This window comes from Triticum dicoccoides, chromosome 4A (assembly GCF_002162155.2).
Source record: "Triticum dicoccoides isolate Atlit2015 ecotype Zavitan chromosome 4A, WEW_v2.0, whole genome shotgun sequence".
NCBI lineage: Eukaryota > Viridiplantae > Streptophyta > Magnoliopsida > Poales > Poaceae > Triticum > Triticum dicoccoides.
In genome coordinates, this window is record NC_041386.1 from 662,278,401 (window position 1) to 662,295,408 (window position 17,008).

Here is a 17,008-nt window from a genome sequence, read left to right on the forward strand (position 1 = left end):
GCCCAAGAGGATATTGAGTTGTCCGGCAAGTGCATGAGCCAAGATCTGACGTTGGGCTTGAGCACCAGCGGGAAGTAGTTGGCAAGGATCTTGTCATCCCGTCCCCCGGCAGCCTGCACCGCGATGGTGTAGATGCTGAGGAACTCTGACGGATGCGTCTTGTCGTCGTACTTCTCCGGTACGTCTGGCTTGAAGTTTTTCGTGCTGGGCCACCGGACTTGCCGCAGCTCACGAGTGAACGCAGGGCAACCTACCGCGTACGGCAGATCGTCTGGTTCCCCTGGCGCATGCATGTCATCAGAGGGCCCAGCGCACTTGTCGGATTGACGTCGCGCTTCTCTTCGGCGCTCGATGCGAGTTCGAGCGTCTTCTTGTTGCCGATCATGAAGGACTTGGCGCTGATCGCGACGAGCTCGTGGATCCGACGATGCAGTGGAGTCGCTGTCGAGGTGGATCCGGCGAGTCGGCGATCTTGGCCTTCGGGGTAGTGATTGCATGGTAGTTGCACCTCCACCCGTTTCATCGCCACCGGCTCGCGCCTGGCAACCCTGCCGCGGCGGTGACGCACTCGGCCGTTGTGGAGTGTCGCCGTTGGCGTAGCCGATGAGACTCTGAATCGTGGCCCTCCATTCGTCGATCTTGTCTGACGTCGGAGGGTAATCTAGGAGAAGTTGAGCTCGCGCCAAAGCTTCTGCCGGAGTGGTGGGTGGCAGTGGCGGACGGCACGAGGAGCGGGACGTGCTCGGACTTCTAACTATGTTGGAAGGAGCAGTATCCCGTCCAGGCGACCGTGCCCTGCTCGTGCCAGCACGCTGGCATGCATGCTGGTCTTGAGCGCCCCGAGATCCGCCAGCTTGGTCTTGGCCTATCATGCGTATGGCACTGCTAGTGCCATGACGCTGTTGGTCTTGCGCCTCCTGAGAATGGCGTGGAACATGTACAGTCGCCGAGGTTTGTGCAGCCTTGTTCTTTGACCTGGCGGCATCATGAGCTTCCTCGTCGACGTCCATTCTTCCGCCGGCGTCCATTCCACCACCCGTTTGCTCCAACGGTGGCGGAAGTGACGTGGATGGAGCGGCTGCCGCTGAAGTCTTCTTCTTCGGTGGCATGTTGATGAAGGGAACGAAGATCTAGCTCGTGGACACGCCGGATCAGGTTCACACAATCTCGACGCCCCCTACCTGGCGCGCCAAAGATGTCGGGGAAACTGATCCTTGAACACCTATGGGGCCGGCGGAACGGGCCCCTTTCGGTTCGGCGGGGGGCGGAGGTCGCATGAAGAGCAGATCGAGGTGAAGCACCCGAGCGGTTTACCCAGCTTCGGAGCTCTCCGGAGAGATAACACTCCTACTGCTGTTTGTCTGGTTCTATTCTGTTCTTGCTCCAGAGAGAGAGCGTAGTATCTTTCTGGGTTACGAATGAGTCGAACCGAACCGAACCCCCCCCCTCCCGAACCCCCTCTACGTTGCGCATGGGCCTCCTTTTATACGCCAAAGGGGTCACCGATAGGTGGCAACGCAGAGAAGGGTACAAATGTAAAAAGTGAGGTGGTTGGTACAGCTACTTGTACAGTGCACCCTACCTAACCCTGACGGCAGGGGAAAAGGGCATTAAGTGCCCGTCTGCATCGCCCAAACAGTGCAGAAAAGGACCGTTAGGGGCGCCACCGTTCGCCACGATGGTGATCTTGTCAGCTTCGCATGCCCGTGCGCATCGCTGGCTGCACAGCCTCCCGCCACGCGCGCCTGGAGAAGCCCCCAGGGCGACACTTGGTGGATGCACTGGAGCGTGGGCATAGAGTGGACGCCTGCCGCGGCAAGCGCCTTGCCGCTGCTGTTATCTTGTCGGGTCCGGAGGCTTGTCACTTGTCGGGCCTCGAGGTACCTTGGTTGGTCTTCCCGGCAAGGTCCTCTTGCCGGGGCCTTATTGCCTTGCCGGAGCGCGAGGCGCGTAGCGGCAAGTTCCTTGGAGTGTCCTGGTTGGCCTTCCCGGAAAGCTCCTCTTGCCGGGGCCTTGTCTCCTGAGCTTAAATACTTTGTTCTTGAATGGCTCCAAGGGAACCTTGGAGGATCTTGGCGTTCGCTCGGCAAGCCTTGCCGCGGGGTGCTTCAACTGCCCGTGCACAAGTTCGGGGTACTAGGGTACCCCTATTCTAGTACACCGACATAATCAACCTAAAATCACTCTCCAGTAAAAAATGGCAGCTATTCTCGTGAGCGCTAAAGTTTCTGTTTTCTACAGCAAGATCATAAAGACTTCACCCAAGTCTTCCCAAAGGTTCTACTTGGCACAAACACTAATTAAAACATGAAACCACATATAACCAGAGGCTAGATGAATTATTCATTACTAAACAGGAACAAAAAGCAAGTAACAAAAGTAAAGTTGGGTTGCCTCCCAACAAGCGCTATTGTTTAACGCCCCTAGCTAGGCCTGATGATTTCAATGATGCTCACACAAAAGATAAGAATTGAAACATAAAGAGAGCATCATAAAGAATATGACTAGCACATTTAAGTCTAACCCACTTTCTAGGGATTTTGTGAGCAAACAATTTATGGGAACAATAATCAACTAGCATAGGAAGGCAAAACAAGCATAACTTCAAGATTTTCAACACATAGAGAGAAAACTTGACATTATTACAATTCCTACAAGCATATGTTCCTCTCTCATAATAATTTTCAGTAGCGTCATGAATGAATTCAACAATATAACCAGCACATAAAGCATTCTTTTCATGATCTACTTGCATAAAAAATTTATTACTCTCCACATAAGAAAATTTCTTCTCATGAATAATAGTGGGAGCAAACTCAACAAAATAACTATCATGTGAAGCATAAACCAATTGAAAAGTAAAATCATGATGACAAGTTTCATGGTTATTATTATTCTTAATAGCATACAAGTCATCACAATAATCATCATAGATAGCAACTTTGTTCTCATAATCAATTTGAACCTCTTCCGAAATAGTGGATTCATCACTAAATAAAGTTGGCACTCTTCCAAATCCACTTTCATATTCATCACAATAAGATTCAACATCCTCCAAAATAGTGGGATCATTACTTCCTAAAGTTGACACTCTTCCAGACCCACTTTCATCAATATAATCATCATAAATAGGAGACATTCTTTCATCATAATAAATATTCTCATCAAAACTTGGGGACAAAAAATATCATCTTCATCAAACATGGATTCCCCAAGCTTGTGGATTTGCATATCATCAGTATCATGGATATTCAAGGAATTCATACTAACAACATTGCAATCATGCTCGTCATTCAAATATTTGGTTCCAAACAATTTAATGCATTGTTCTTCTAGAACTTGAGCACAATTTTCCTTACCATCATTCTCACGGAAGATATTAAAAAGATGAAGCGTATGAGACAAACTCAATTCCATTTTTTTATAGTTTTCTTTTATAGACTAAACTAGTGATAAAACAAGAAACAAAAAGATTCGATTGCAAGATCTAAAGATATACCTTCAAGCACTCACCTCCCCGGCAACGGCGCCAGAAAAGAGCTTGATGTCTACTACACAACCTTCTTCTTGTAGACGTTGTTGGGCCTCCAAGTGCAGAGGTTTGTAGGACAGTAGCAAATTTCCCTCAAGTGGATGACCTAAGGTTTATCAATCCATGGGAGGCGTAGGATGAAGATGGTCTCTCTGAAACAACCCTGCAACCAAATAACAAAGAGTCTCTTGTGTCCCCAACACACCCAATACAATGGTAAATTGTATAGGTGCACTAGTTCAGCGAAGAGATGGTGATACAAGTGCAATATGGATGGTAGATAAAGGTATTTGTAATCTGAAATTATAAAAACAGCAAGGTAACTAATGATAAAAGTGAGCGTAAACGATATTGCAATGGTAGGAAACAAGGCCTAAGGTTCATACTTTCACTAGTGCAAGTTCTCTCAACAATAATAACATAATTGGATCATATAACTATCCCTCAACATGCAACAAAGAGTCACTCCAAAGCCACTAATAGCGGAGAACAAACGAAGAGATTATGGTAGGGTACGAAACCACCTCAAAGTTATCCTTTTTTATCTATCTATTCAAGAGTCCGTAGTAAAATAACATGAAGCTATTCTTTTCGTTCAATCTATCATAGAGTTCATACTAGAATAACACCTTAAGACACAAATCAACCAAAACCCTAATGTCACCTAGATACTCCATTGTCACCTCAAGTATCCGTGGGCATGATTATACGATATGCATCACACAATCTCAGATTCATCTATTCAACCAACACAAAGTACTTCAAAGAGTGGCCCAAAGTTTCTACCGGAGAGTCAAGACGAAAACATGTGCCAACCCCTATGCATAGATTCATGGGCGGAACCCGCAAGTTGATCACCAATACATACATCAAGTGGATCACGTGATATCCCATTGTCACCACAGATAAGCACGGCAAGACATACATCAAGTGTTCTCAAATCCTTAAAGAGTCAATTCGATAAGGTAACTTCAAAGGGAAAACTCAATCCATTACAAGAGAGTAGAGGGGGAGAAACATCATAAGATCCAACTATAATAGCAAAGCTCGCGATAAATCAAGATCGTGCCATAGAGGGAACACGAGAGAGAGAGAGATCAAACACATAGCTACTGGTACATACCCTCAGACCCGAGGGTGAACTACTCCCTCCTCGTCATGGAGAGCGCCGGGATGATGAAGATGGCCACCGGTGAGGGATCCCCCCTCCGGCAGGGTGCTGGAATGGGATCCCGAGAGGTTTTTGGTGGCTATAGAGGCTTGCGGCGGCGGAACTCCCGATCTATCTTCTGTTTCGATGGTTTTAGGGTATAAGGGAATATATAGGCGAAAGAAGTCGATCGGGGGAGCCTTGAGGGGCCCACGAGACAGGGGGCGCGCCCAGGGGGGTGGGCGCGCCCTCCTATCTCCTGGCTTCCTCAAAGCTTCCCTGGCTTGTACTCCAAGTCTCCGAGATTTCTTATGTTCCAAAAATAACTTTTCCGAAGGTTTCATTACGTTTGGACTCCGTTTGATATACCTTTCTTTCGAAACACTGAAATAGGCAAGAAAACAGCAATATGGGCTGGGCCTCCGGTTAGTAGGTTAGTCCCAAAAAATGATATAAAAGTGTAAAGTAAAGCCCATAAACATCCAAAACAAGTAATATAATAGCATGGAACAATCAAAAATTATAGATACGTTGGAGACGTATCATCGACGGGCATTAGAGACAAACATACAGACCTCCTCCGATAACATAATGAACATTAATTTTAATAAAGGTGTGACTAGCTTTACCGGGATAATTTGAGTGAACTCTACACCCTCTGTTCCTTAATATAATACGTTTTCACAGTTCAATTTAAAGTACCCAAACGTCTAGTATTTAGAAAAACAGGTAGTAGTTTTCTTGAGCACATATCTGGGAAAGCTTGCCACACTTTATATATGTCCATACGCTAATGCAACACCATTCAAATAGGACAAATATACACTAATCTAGTGGCTAGTGCAACAGTAGAGTAGTTATTTTATTACAGGGTACAGTACAATGCTTTTACTGAACAGATTTCCATAAGCTCTAGCACTGGAAGATTTCTATAAGAATTAACAATACAAAATGTAAAGGTAACAAGTTTCAGCATTGGTATACTAGTTGTGCAAGAGCATTAAACCAAATACAAAAGTCTGAAGGTAACTAGCATTATTAAATAATGACAGTATAAAAAATTGCAAACCATGTACCTACAGGGTAAATATCATTTTGAACTTGAGGGGACCTAAAAATTGCTATCCCAATCTTGATAATCGGCCAAACATTAAAACTTGATCGAACGAATCAAGAAAACAGCCGGAGGAGGAGGTGCCCACTCTTGACCTTTCCTCTTGACACTGTACAAAAAATTGACTTATCTCAGGAAAGTGAGGTATGAAATCTATAAACATTAACAGTGTAAAAATCTGAAGGTAGTAACAAGATTCATCATTGGTATACTGGCTGTGCAACAACATTAGAATGCCTTGGCTGAAAAATCTTTAATACATCCAAAATCAATAGCTAACCCTGAAGTAATCCAGTGAGATTAAATGACATTGCTTAAATTTATCGGTGGCATTAGACTGAGTGAGGCATTAGTTAAATGTGGCATCACTTTAGCAGTAGCATTGCTTGACTTGACCGCTGGCATTATACTAACAGCAAAAAAGTGGCAATAAGAGCATGGGAGGCCCATTCGAATAGTGGGCGCACCAGTACGATGTACCTCCATGGATGCATAGAGTGGTGAGGGAGGTATGGTTGCCCAGAGCAACAAATATCTAGGCAACACATGTGGATTACGTCCGATTTTTGTTCTCTTTGGCCACCTTTTTCCTATGTGAGGACAACAAATCGATCGACCTGGTCATTCTTTATTGCGTTGTCATGCCTTTCTACCCTTCTTCAACCAAGAGACACGAGACTCGTACCTTAGCTACTGATTTTCCCCTTTTCAACCTAGATGCGGGTTTGATGCCTACTCTCTTGGACAGTACAGTCTCCCTTCCTTTCCTTATTTAACCCAGACATGGATTAGTCTGCATGAAGTAGGGTTTCCTTTAATAGTGCAAATTAAGGTTTTCATTTGTGTGACCAGCATGGCAGAGGATAGCAAATTGGGAAGATGGTGGAGTGGAAAAACATCCACATGCAACGACGTGGCAGATGGGGTGATGGAACAAGGGTATGGTTAGAAAAGAGGTAGCATACCTGAGTGTCGGCGGGAAGTGGCTTCGCTCGTGGTCGTCGTCCTCCGCACACACTACGGTAGCGAGCTTGGGGACGAAGGCCATCCCGCGCGGGCACTAGGTCTGAGAGGATGACCTTGTCGTCAGTGCGTGACCTCGCTCGCCGACGATGAGTGTGTCAATGTTGCACGTATTTTTCTTCCCTGGTGGATCTGTGACCACCGGTGAGGACGGAGAGAGAGGCTGTCTTTTTAGATCTGGAGAGAGGGTGATAGTGTGAGAAGCAAGTGTGCAGACCTTAGCTAGAAAGCGCTAAAGCTCCAGCCTATATATATTTTTTATACTACTAGTACTAGAGGTGGAGTAGTGGTAGAGTAGTTTATATTTTCTCTGTATATAGTACCAGTTAGTCGTGCTTCAAAATTGAACAGCACGCCATTAAAAAAATAAAGTCGAGAAATAATGTGGCACTTCGGTCCAACGCGGCTAGATCGCATTTTGCACAAGAAATGACACACCATGTTTTGTTGACATGTGGTCCCGTTCCAACATGTCAGTGAGACGACGATGAGTCCTTTTGTACAATTTCCGAACGGATGTCTATGTAGGCCGAGGCGCCTCTTCGTAGGGTCCAGGAGTAGTTTGATCTCCCTTATCTTCTTCGCTATAAGCCTGTTCACATGGCCGTGGACGATGGAGGCCTCGCTGTTGGTGTCAAAACCGGCGGATCTCCGGTAGGGGGTCCTGAATTGTGCGTCTAAGGTCGATTGCAACAGGAGACGGGGGGACAAGATGTTTACCCAGGTTCGGGCCCTCTCTATGGAGGTAATACCCTACTTCCTACTTGATTGATCTTGATGAATATGAGTATTACAAGAGTTGATCTACCATGAGATCGTAATGGCTAAACCCTAGAAGTCTAGCCTATATGATTATGATTGTAATTGCCTCTACGGACTAAACCCTCCGGTTTATACAGACATCGGAGGGGGCTAGGGTTGTACAAAGTCGGTTACAGAGAAAGGAATCTACATATCCGAATCACCAAGCTTGCCATCCACGCAAAGGAGAGTCCCATCCGGACACGGGAAGAAGTCTTCGGTCTTGTATCTTCATAGCACAACAGTCTGGCCCATGTTAATAGTCTGGCCGTCTGAGGACCCCCTAATCTAGGACTCCCTTAGTAGCCCCTGAACCAGGCTTCAATGATGAGGTGTCCGGCACGCAGATTGTCTTCGGCATTGCAAGGCGGGTTCCTCCTCCGAATACTCCAAAATTGTCTCCGAACAAAAATAGTGTTCGACCTGCAACAAATTCCACACACAACCGTAGAGAATATAATATTCTCACGAGTCCAATCCACTGACAACTTTTGTGTAACGTGACATCACGTCGCCGCCAAGTCTTTATTCGAACCATTTTTTAGCCTGTCACTCCATATTTCAAGATGTGGTTTCATAGGCACGTCTTGTCAAAAGCAGAGATTGTGTCCCCTTATCGTGGGATCCTAATCAATACGGGCATGGGTAATCTAACCGTGCCATCTACACGGCCTTTGGGGAATAGGTGAGTTTTAAGGCTAGTGAGGAGGCGCCTGATATTCGCTGCCTTTATAAGGAGATAAGGGTTCGCCCCTTTTCACCCATGCCTTCTGCCTCTCTAAGCCTCCCTCATTACCGAGCTCCAGCGCCCAAGTTCTCATCTTCTCAGCCCCTAGAAAGCACTCCAGCCATGTCCGGATCCGGAGCGCGGGGCAAGTGGATGGCCTCCTCCCTCAAGGAGAAGGACATTGCGAAGCTCCGGGAGGCCAGGTACTTGGCCAAGGAGATCGCCCATCGGCTTACGGCTGCGGGACAGATCGTACCCACCCCCGAGCTCCATGAGAGGGTGGTGTTCATCTCCCACTTCGTCCGCAGGCTGGGATTCCCTCTCCACCCATTCGTCTGCGGACTCATGTTCTACTATGGGCTGGACTTCCACGATCTGGCCCCCAACTCCATCCTCAACATCTCGGCATTTATTGTCGTGTGTGAGGCCTTCCTCCACATCCCACCTCACTTCTGGCTATGGTTGAAAACCATCAATGTGAAGCCGAAGGTGGTGAACGGTCAACAAGCAGAGTGCGGAGGTGCCATTGTGGGCAAGATGCCCAACATCAAATGGCCCGAAGGCTCCTTCGTGGAGACGGTCAAAGGGTGGCAATCAAAGTGGTTCTATGTCATAGAGCCATGCGGCACCACCTGGGCTGCGGCTCCCACATTCCGGTCTGGGGTCCCAATGCGGCTCACCTCCTGGCAAGAGAAGGGCCTGGACTGGTCCTCGGTGGACAAGCTGACAATGCTTCAAGTGCACATATAGAGCATGATAAACAAGAATATCAAGCTCGTCAACGTGATCCAGGTGATGTTGATTCGCCGGATCCTTCCGTGCCAGCGCCGGACTTGCCATTTATGGGAGTATGAAGCGGCCAAGCACCAGACCCTGCTGGAGTTCTTCGGCACTATGCACGAAGACATTTGGAAAGTGCTCTTCAAGGCCAATGAGACGATGTCGGACACCGCCGAGGACCATGGGCATGATTTGGCCCGCCCTGATAGTCTGGTAAGTGTTTTCATGTTTTCAAGGTGTTTCCTTTACTTGCATAGTCGAGGAAGATGCTTTAGCCTCCCTATTAACTTTTCCAGGCCTGGACAAAGAAGGCGGAGCGAAATTACTGTCCGGCCTCGCTGCCTGAAGACCCTGAAATCTCGCTTCACACAAAGATGTTGGTTCCGGTGCCCTATCAAGCGCCGGAGAAGAAGGCCAAGAAGAAGGCCAAGGGGGCCAGGAGTGGTCTCCATCACAAGGGCACTTCGGACGTGATGTCCGAAGACGCTGAGGCTCACTCCTCCGCCGTCGAAGATGACGGGGAAGAGGAGGAAGAAAAAGAAGAAAGCCATTCCCCTCCTGCAGGGGGAGAAAGAAAAAGACGGCCTCCACGCGGTTGGAGGCCGAAGCATCCAAGAAGGGGAAAGCCTCCCTTCCAGACAACTCCTCCGCGGCCACCGACAGCAGCCCGGAATGGAACCCCAGGGTCAAGCCCCTGGCCAAATTGTGTGTATTCCAAAACCCGAACACTTTCATATATCCGGCCTCACTACTTCATAGTTTTTAATTTGCCGTATCATGCATTCATAGTCCGGCCCGGACTAACCTCGAGCGGTCCTTATCTTTGGAGGATTTGCTAGACCCAGAGGTGATGGACAGCGGGACCCTTTCGGCGGCGTCCTCTCTCAAGGCCGTGGATTACACCGAGGTGTTGTCCCAAAAGATCCCAGGCGAGGGAGAGATGCAGGAGACCATCCAGGAGGTGCCAGAGGGTGAAGCCTCGGCTGCCGGACACATGGGGGAGCAAACCCCCCATGGATGCTGACAACGGGGGCTATATCAAATTTGGCCCCCTGCCGAATACCATTTCAGAGACCCATACGGCTCCAGAATCAGGCAAGCAACCTCTTTCAATAGAAGGAGCTGCGCCTAGGCCGCTGGTGACCTCCGTCCATCTGGAGGCACCGGATACTTTGCTGGAAGCGCTGCAAGGCACTTCCATTGTCGAGGAACACTGTACCCTTATGGGTGCGGTAACTGAGAGGATCCAGTCTGCGAAAAGTGGGCTGACCGAAGCCTACACTAGCCTTCTAACAGGCTTTGAGGTAAGCAGTACAATTATATAAAGAAAATGTCACAGTATAGACAGTAGCCCCTGAGACTCTGTTCGGTATTCGGAAAGAAAAGCCGAACAGAGGATCAAATAATTTTCGCAAGAGACTAACCTGACATGTCTATGTGAATAATGCAGGTGTCGTTGCTGGATGCGACCTCTAATGTTATTGAGGTCTCCGAACTAAAGCAGAGTCAGGAGCAGACCGAGGAGGAGCTCAACCGCGTGAAGAAGCAGCTAGAGGAAAATAAAGGTATGCAATAACCTTATCTAAATTCAGAAAGGATGAACGATTTGTTCTGACTAAAAGTGTCACGATATTTATCAGGAGCAATGACCGAGGTGGAGGCCCTCAAGAAGGCGCTGGCCGAGGCCGAGGACAGAGCGGCCAAGGAACAAGCCGCACACGAAAAGCATGAGGACCGGGTGCGTGAGGTCCAGCAAGAGCTCCAGGACGCCGTCAAGAAGTGTGAGTCCTTGGAGCGCAACATTTCGGATCAAGAGTTCGAACTTGCCAAGGCCCACCAGAGTGCACACGATGCCCGAGTAGAAGCCCAGGGCGCCCTCCAGGAAATCCAGGTGGCCAAGAAGAACACGGTGGGTAAGCCCTTTATTATGCAGAGCAAATATGTGAAGGAAAGGTTCCTCTTACTGACCCGGATTTGGAGTTCTCGAGGGGTATTTGCGGATCTGCCGTGCAGCATGTCAGACGCTATAGAATTCTACCGAGCCGAAGAAGGGAGCTCTACGGAGAAGCTGTTTTGGTCGCAATACCTTGCGCCAGAACATCCGGTGCCCTTTAGCGATGAGCTGAAACAGCTGGTCGAGCTGCATAGGGCGGCCGAACTAGCCATGAAGGATTTGATAATCCAGCTATGGCCTGCCGAAGCCATTCCTAGCAGCTACGTCGGACTCGTGAAGTGGCTGGTCAGTGCCTGCCCTCGCTTGACGCCATCAAGCGGTCGGTCTGCATTGAAGGTGCGCGAATGGCCTTCGCCCGCGCCAAGATGCATTGGGCGAAGATGGACGCCATGAAGCTGATGACCGAGGGACCGCCCGCGGACAAGGAGCACCGCACACCCGAACTGTATTTTGACAGTGTCTTGGAGGGATCCCGCCTTGTGGCAGAGCAATGTGCTAAGGATATCATATTTCCATGAATACACTCATGTTATTTTGTCCTGTACTATGATACAACATCGTTATGTAATATAATGCTTGTTGTCGGTGTCAAAACCGGCGGATCTCGGGTAGGGGGTCCCGAACTGTGCGTCTAGGCAGATGGTATCAGGAGACAAGGGACACAATGTTTTACCCAGGTTCGGGCCCTCTTGATGGAGGTAAAACCCTACGTCCTGCTTGATTAATATTGATGATATGTGTTACAAGAGTAGATCTACCACGAGATCAAGGAGGCTAAACCCTAGAAGCTAGCCTATGGTATGATTGTTGTTCGTCCTATGGACTAAAGCCATCTGGTTTATATAGACACCGGAGAGGGCTAGGGTTACACAGAGTCGGTTACAATGGTAGGAGATCTACATATTTGTATCGCCAAGCTTGCCTTACACGCCAAGGAAAGTCCCATCCGGACACGGGATGAAGTCTTCAATCTTGTATCTTCATAGTCTTGGAGTCCGGCCGATCATGATAGTTCGGCTATCCGGACACCCCCTAGTCTGGAACTCCCTCAGTAGCCCCTGAACCAGGCTTCAATGACGACGAGTCCAGCGCGCATGTTGTCTTCAGCATTGCAAGGCGGGTTCTTCCTCTGAATAATTTATAGAAGATTGTGAACACCAGGATAGTGTCCGGCTCTGCAAAAATAAATTCCACGTACCACCGTAGAGAGAATAATATTACACAAGTTCAATCTGCTGACGTATTTTGTGGCGTGACGTCACACCATTACCAAGCCTTTACTCGAATTGTTTTTATTGTATCACCTCAGCGCGTTTAGCGAGGCGGTTTCCTTGGCACGTCTTGTCGAAGCAGAGATCGCGTTCCCCTTATTCCGGGATTCCCATCAATACGGACGTGGGTAACCCAACCGCGCCCGTTGCCACGCCCCCTCCATCAAAGGCGGGTTCCAAACGGTCACGGGGGCGGGTCTTGGTATTCTTCCTCTTTATAATGAGACCAAGGCCCGTTCTTTTCCTTCAATCCTCTATCGAATCTGCCCCTCGCCCCGAGTTCCAACACCCAGATCTCCATATTCGGGTACCTTCGATCTTCGATAACGTCCGGCCCCGACCTACGAGGCCGGTGGATGCCCTCCTCCGTCACGGAAGAGGACGTGCTAAAGCTAAGAGACGCCAGGTACTTAACCTACGAGATTTCGCATAGGCTGCCTGCCCGAGGGCAAGTTATTTCTACTCCCGAGCTTGGTGAGAGCGTCGTGTTCGTGTCTCACCTCCGTCGGGGTTTAGGCTTCCCGACGGATCCCTTCGCGAGGGGGCTCATGTTTTACTATGGGCTGGAATTCCATGACTTGGCTCCGGAGTCCATCCTCCACATCTCATCATTCATTGTCGTCTGCGAAGCCTTCCTCCGCACTACCCCTCACTTCCGCTTGTGGCTCAAAACCTACAACATGGAGCCGAAGATGATTGAGGGGCGTCAGGCAGAGTGCGGCGGGGCGGTTATAAGTAAGAGGGCCGATGCTCCATGGCCCGAGGGCTCTTTTCAAGAGGAGCTCGGCTTGTGGCAACGGGAGTGGTTCTATATCACCGCTCCTAGGGGCAGCAGGCAGAGGCTGCTGCCCGTCTTCCGCTCGGGCCCTCCACAGCGGCTGACATCATGGGTCAACAAGGGGCGTGACTGGGGGCCGTCCAAGGACGTTCCCCTGTTGCAGGACCGGATTCGAGGCCTCCAAGAAAGGGAGATCAACCTGGCCGTAGTGGTACAGGTTATGTTGATCCGACGCCTACTGCCCTGCAAACGTCGCCCCCTCCGCCTGTGGGAATTTAATCCGGAGGGGCCACGAGCTCTGCAACACTTCATGGGCTTGACACCCACGGACATGTACAAACTGTTCTTCGGATCGCAAGAGATGCGTCCGGAATTGACCGAGGATGCTGGCCTAAGCTGCAATCGCCCGGATACTCAAGTAAGTAGCCCTGTGTCTGGACACATCGTCCATTCATTTACTATGGGTTTGCCTTTTAACCAGCTATCCCTTGGACAGGAGTGGATAGCGCAAGCAAAACTGATACGGTGTCCGGCCCCCCTCCCTGAGACCACGCAGCATCCCGTGTTAATCAAAATGTTAGAGGTTGCACCTTCGGAGGAGGGCGAAGAAGGGCACAGGGGAACTACCACCTCAGCCACGGAGGCTTTCAGTAAGGGAGGAATCGAGAGTCCCTCCTTCCAGGGGGAGAAGAGGACCGCTTCCGAAGACCCGGAGGCCAAGGCCTCAAAGCGGGGAAAGAAATCTGTACCGGAAGGCCCTGTGCCGGGAAGAGCCCTGGATGTACTGTCTCCTCGGAGGAATCAGCCCTCTAGCGAGCCGTAAGTAAAAGGGGGAATTTTGTAATAGTGGACACCCCTGCTTAATTTCTAAGGGTAACCGAACTTTTCATCTTGTAGTTCGGATCTCAGCCCGTCTCAGCACAACTCATCTTCGGGAGACCTTCGTCCGGAGATGATGGAGAGCGAAACGCCTCCATCTGCCACCCCATCATGCGGGGCGGACGACCCTGAGGTGTCGTGATGGAGGGTCTCCCCAAGTCCGGCGGGGCCAGAGAGTTCGGCACCCATTGGAGTACGGCCGGTGGAGCTACAGGATTTGCTTAAGAGGGCGTCCATCTCAGAAGATCACCGCACATTAATGAGTATGGTGATTGAGAGGATCTCGTCCGCCGAAAGCGGGTTGTCTGAGGCCGTCGGAAGTTTGCTGACGGGATTTGAGGTACGCAAAAAAGGACATACCTTTTGATAGTTTTTGCACATGAAGTGCGCCCTGTATAGATAGTAGCCCCTGAGACATGGTATGCTGTCGAAAACGGCAGCGTGCCGAGGATCATAATCTCAGTTATAGATTGCCGCCTTTCCTGCGTAGGTGGCGGGACGTTCGGTGGCCAGCCAGACTGATGGAGTTGCCAAGCTTAAGAGGCAACTCGACGTTGCGGATGCGGACATCTCGCTAATCAATAAACGACTTGATGAGTCACAAGGTATGTGGTTGCTCCGCGGTCGCCTAGTAAGGGAGCTGACGCCCATTCCTTATAATTTGTATGCTTGATGCAGATGGTGCTACTGCTGTGGAAGACCTTCGGGCAGAGCTTGCTCGGGCCAAGGAGCAATCCAGGATAAGTGATGTGGCTGCCTTGAAGGCAACAGAAGAGCTAAAAGCCGAAAAGGCTGCTCACTGCCGAAGCAGGGAAGAGTTGGCCGGAATGGCCTTGAAATTAAAAGATGCTACCGACCGTTGTGAGGTTCTTGAAGGAGAACACCGAGTGGATCAAGAGGGCCTGAAGAAGGCCGGCGCTGAAGTCAAGGATGCCCGGAGTGAGATGCGGGCTATGAAGGAGGAACTGCGTCAGGCCGGAGACATTGCGGCTGGAAAGCCCTTTCTTCTACGTAGGAAGTTCACGGATCCGAAGTATGCTCAGCTGGGCCAGTTGTGTGGTGTGGAGGATCCTTATCTGGATTTGGCGGCGAGTGCGGCGGACGCAGTCGTGCACTTTCGAAGCCAGAAGGATCATGAAATGGAAGAACTTTACTGGTCTCAATTCCATAGTCCGGAGCGTCCACTTCCGTTGACTGATCGGCTGGCTGGGTGGGCTGAGCTGAATAGGTTGTCCGGACTTTCCATGACGGATGTGGTCACTCATCTGTGGCCGAAAAGGCCCAAGCCGAAGAGTTATTTTGGCTTGTTGCAGCAATTCCTTGGGGCGGTGCCGCATATCAAGGCAATGAAGCGGTCAGCATGCATAGAAGGTGCACGAATGGCTCTCGCCCGTGTGAAGACATACTGGGCGGACATGGATGCCACCGCTGTTGCATCCCGGGGTTCGGACAAGAGCCGATTACCCGCCGAGCACTATTTTGAGGAAGTCCTGCAGGGCGCTCATTTAATAGAATCGCAGTGCTCGAAAGATGTCATGTTCAAATGACGTGTATAATTTGTGAGATCATATTTATAATGCAATAGCTTTTTATACTTGTGCGTTCAAGTATTGAACTATCTCCTGTGTGGCCGTATATGTATGAATAACCTGAAAGTTGAAGTCTTTGGCTTCAGCCCCCACGCACATGGTGCGGGGGTGTTTGCAAAAAGAAAAGCGCTTTTTCACACTTAATCCAACGTCTTGGTCCTTTTAGGGAGGTGATAGCGTAGCAAACTAGGCAACCAGACTATAATGCTTTATCACTTTCACTTAGCCATAGGAGCTCGAATGTGGGGCTACTATATAGCCCCTAGCGGCACCGCTCTTCTCCGAACTTCGGGGCGCGTATGTGCCTGACCGGGAAGCGGTCCTTCGTTAAAGCGGAGGAATTCTAAACATTCCAATGGTCGATCGAGTGGTTGACCAGTCTCTCGCTATATCATGACAGTCAGTTTTCGGCTTTCTCTACTAAGGTGCTCACCCGGCCGAACCGGGGCACAATCGCAGTAGTTCTCCTGGTGCCGCGTTAGCCGATGATACGGAACGTAAGGCAGCAAAACACAGGAGCCGGGCAAACCCAACATTTGACCAAAGACATGATTCGGAGCTGATGCATATAAGGCCTAACTCGAGACGCCGAACACTCCCTGAGGTGTTCGGTGTTTATGATACCGGGCAGAACAATGCCCTAAGCCCCTAGTGTCCAGGTACAGGCGGGAACTTCTGATGTGGACGATGCCAAAACGCCAGCCTCCTCCTCGGCTATGGTGGGAAACCGGGGGATGTGTATCAACAAGAGACATTAAGAAAGGTTTACACAGGGTCTTAATCTGAAAAGAATCCTTGCAACGGGTCCCTGCTGCACGTCTGCGCCTGTGTCTCCGTTGTGTTGTATCCTGGACGGGTGTAGCACGTGCTTCATCTGTAAAAGAGAAGGACTTAGTTTCCAAGAAATATCGTGCAGATGTTGTATTAAAATAGAATAGAATGAAGAAAGTTGAGCTTTATTGGCTCTCATCATTTAGATACGCGGCCCCTTATAAAGGGGATATGCGGCTGGGAAGCCCCTTGTTTAGTTACGCCGGACTCGCTTAACCATGTCTGATGTCTGAATGACCTATTTTTAGGGGCTTTTGACCTGCAAGGTCTGATTAGTGTGTGGCTGTCGAGGCAGTCTCACGTTCTCTGTGGTCGAGGAACACTCGGAGTAACTTTTTAATTAGATTATGCCACGTTGATCGGGCATTTTTAAGCGTAAGAAACGCTTATTGTGGATTGCCTTAGGGCTAGCGAAAGTTGCGCGCCCAGTAGTGCTTAAGGGCTACTATTGAATGGGGCGATGGAGAGTGAGCTTTTCGCGACGGAGGTTGTTGGATGAACCGAACACAACCTCTAGTGGTACAGAGCCTGTATAATTGGCTTAAAGGCCTGGCGTCACTCCTTTGAAGGAAGTGTTGC